The sequence below is a fragment of the Alligator sinensis genome, unplaced genomic scaffold, assembly GCF_000455745.1.
Source record: "Alligator sinensis unplaced genomic scaffold, ASM45574v1 scaffold502_1, whole genome shotgun sequence".
In the NCBI taxonomy this organism is placed as follows: domain Eukaryota; kingdom Metazoa; phylum Chordata; order Crocodylia; family Alligatoridae; genus Alligator; species Alligator sinensis.
Genome location: NW_005841896.1, coordinates 91,519 through 95,413, shown reverse-complemented (window position 1 = coordinate 95,413; position 3,895 = coordinate 91,519).

Genomic DNA, 3,895 nt, shown 5'->3' with positions numbered 1-3,895 from the left:
AGGAATGCAGGCCACTGTCTTTCAGACTATGGGGGAGGATGGAGGCAAGGTGCAGCTGAAGCCCCGAGTTCACCAGGGAACACTGAGGAGCTGGACAGGGATCAGGTGCAGGAAGGGAGGGGAAATTACTGCTTACTGACCCCACTGTAGCTGTCCCCAGCTGACCTGGAGCCAGGGGGAGGCAGAGGCACTACTATCCCACTTCAGCGGGGGCTGTGGGGAGTGTGTGGCTGCCTGGGGACAGTGGTAGTGGCATGCAGTTTTCTCTTTCCAGTGGCTGCTTCTGGCCTGCCTGCCCATCACCCCAAGGTCCCTTGCTCGCTGGAAGCAGCTGCTGGAAGGAGGAATCTGTGCCCCACAACTGCTGTCCACTGTTGAGCCTGGCACCCTGGATAGCCAGTCCCTTCAGCCTGGGCAGGAGCATCTCTGGGGCTCCCCCTGTGCCTATATTAGCTGGGAACAGCAATGGCAGCTGTGGAAGGGGTGTGTGTCCACACCACTACACCCCCAAGATCCACCCCTGCCCTTTTACAATTGGGTTAACTGTGGGTGGCCTTTGTTGTAAGTCCAGAGTATGGCTTGAATGAAAGCAGCCATAAAAAGGTAGCTAAAAATGAGCTCCATCTCCTTGCTCCATACTAAAAGAAGAGATAAAGAAAGGAATGCCAATTGTCATTGGCTTCAGCAAATGATTTTCCTGCAGAAACAATATGGAATTATGCTCATAATGTAAAATAAGATTGAAATGTATTTGGAAAGCTGTATGTATTTCAGGATTCTGAGGCCACTGAATGTATCTGTTTGCTGCAGGACTGTGCTCCAGAATATGACCTTTTCTTTCTTTCTTTTTTTTGTAAGTTCCTACCTGTTATGGTTACAGAGATAATCCCAAAATGTGAAAGCGGTGTGTAAACTGATGTTATGTCATCCATATGGTTTTGCAGAAAGCCACAGCAGTTTTCAATTGGAGTCCCATTGGTCTGTAATTCTGCAGTTATATCATTAAATGTGGCATTTTTGCCACAGATGTCACCGTTTTTCTAGGCACCTGACATATTATTTTCCATTTCCTTGCCCCATTAGGACCTGCCTGCAGTTGCCTCTTTCTTTGCAGTTTTTCTCACAATGGGGAATAAAATGAGTTACAGTGCTCTCTTCCATGTAGCTAGGGATCTGGGGGTCAGGGAGTGAAAGCTGTAGTCCATCTCACGGGCAGTAATCACAGAAATCCAGAAGGGTAGTACTGTGAATTAAACTGACTAGCAAACAGTGCAGCAGCTGAGCCCTGAAGCACCAGAGAAGCTTGACTGCCAAAACCATGTACAGTCTCCCTCACTGCATGGAGGGCAGGAGGTTCTGAGCCTAATGGAAATAGGGACTTGAATGTGGAATAATCTACATAGAGAACATAGAAAAAACATAGTTTAATCTTAGTTTAAGGCCAAACTGGACCATTAGATTATCTGCTTTGGCTTCCTATATATAGGCAAGATTACAGGCAATTAAATTACAACCAGATACCCCAGTATTGAGCACCAAAGCTTCCATTTTTGTCTGTAGCATAAATTGTGTTTTGACTAAGGCATACCTTCCAGAAAGGTGTCCAGTAATGAACTGAAGGAATTAAGAGATATGGAATCTACAACTACTACTGCTATTTTGTTTCAGTGGTTAATAACCCTATTTCAAAAAGGGGCTGATTTCTAATTTGAATTTGATGGCTTTAGCTGCCAGGCATCGGCTCTTGGTACTCCTTTCTGCATGATTTAAAGAGATTTTCTCCTGGCCACTACTACCAGGTCAGAGAGAATCAACCTTTTCCTACATTCCTTGTCCATTCTTGGGGGGTTTCTTCTTAGACCCCCTGCATTGTGCATGCTAATCTTCTTGCTATTATTCACCCCTCAATCACAGAATCATAGAAAAATAGGGTTGGAAGGGACCTCAGGAGGTCATCTAGTCCAGTGGTTCTCAACCTTGTTTGTATCAGGACCCATTTGTAAACATTGATGGCCAGTCTTGACCCAGTGCCTCTCACTCCCCTTCCCCCCCGCTGCTCCCCGCCCCCAGACTCCAGCCCCAGCCCCTTGAAGGCTGGAACTCTGCCAGCCCAAAAAGGAAAAGCCAGTTTCCCATGTTTTTCTCCTTTAAAGGAGAATCCATTTTTTAAAAAGTTTGTTGATCCATTTTTAAAGTTTGTTTGTGACCCTTTCATATATTCTTGTGACCCATTTTTGGGTCACAACCCACGAGTTGAGAAATGCTGATCTAGTCCAACCCCCTGGCTCAAAGCAGGACCATTCCCAACTAGATAATTCCAGCCATGGCTTTTGTCAAGCTGGGCATTAAAAACCTTCAAAGATGGAGATTCCACCACCTCTCTAAGTAACCTGTTCCAGTGCTTCACCACCATCCTAGCAAGAGAGTTTTTCTGATTATCCAACCTAAACTTCCCTTGCTGCAACTTGAGACCATTGCTCCTTGTTCTGTCATCTGCCATCACTAGGAACAATTTAGCTCCATCCTCTTTGGAACTCCCTGTGGAATCAAAAAAAATATATGCCTTAAACTTTGATTATTTTAGTTATAAGATGACATAACCGCTTTGTGGAGAATTGCTGGCTCTGTATAGTAGAACAGATAAGAGAAAGTGTTTGTTCTTTGTAACTCCTCTGCAACTGCTTCGCTCACCGCGGCCTTGAAGATAGCAAAAAGTATGTACAACTCTGATTTGCAGGTGCAAGAAGGAGGTTTGTGAACTAACCTCGCCTCCCCCATTAGTTCCCATCCTGATTACAGCAAAGAAATAATGAAGTAATATTATAGCCGCTTTTCATGCTAATTTCACTATATGATCACGTGAGTTGTAAGCAACTGTTAAAAAGTATATAAGCCTCCTGATTTTGCTCTTGGGGGGGACCCCTTCCAAGTGCTTGGGAAATCCATGTCAATTTAGAATCCCCCCTACAGCTGTAGTTTCTTTTGAATAAAAGCTTCTGCTGACCTGACCCAAAAGTATGCTGCGTGTGTTTCCACGACAAAGTAAAAAGTGACAACCCTCTATTTTGTGCTTCTGTATTATTTGAAAGACAACAGAAAAATCAGGATACCTAATAAAAAGTAAAAGAAAAAAAAAGAAAAATTCAGAATCATAATTTCTAAATCACATATAGAATCTTTTTTTTTAATAAAGTTCTGAATGACACCATCCTCATCTCCTCAGCTCCCACTACAAAATCCTACGGTCATGCCATGTTTCCCTTGCCTGGTTTCCATAACCTCTTTTTCTCTGACTCATCTCATTAGCCTTTCCAACATTCAGTAGATGCAATTACCTAACCTCTCTGCTGTTTTTACCCAGACATGCCATTCATGACTCCATGCTGCAGTTTCTCTCTCTCTCAACAGAAAATTCAAATATCATGTTCTCATTCTTACAGCACTGGATTGTTCAGCATCTGCCAACGTGTGACCTCTTTGCTCCTGTCATTCCTTTCCTACCCTTTTGTGTTTTCCTTCCTTTCTTGCTCCCTTTGTCTCTCCCTCCCACCTTTGTTTTTCTTCATTTTTTCCATGCTACCTGGAACAACATTTCTAATTCTTTCAATTCAGTGATCATTCTTATTTTCCTATGTCTAATCACTCCCCAAAGTCACTGTTAATATGATTATCATCACTGACTTCCAATCAAGTATATTTTATATGAGCCATGCCCAAGTCTCGTAAGTCATCACAGACCCCTAACCAGTGCCCTGAATCAATAAAAGCTGGAAAAAGGAACATGGCATCAAGTTCCAAAAATCAGTATAGAAAAAGCATTATTCATAAGAATCAGATGGATAAAGACACTTTGCACTCAATTTCACTAAACAGATATATTTTTGTTGCTGAATTA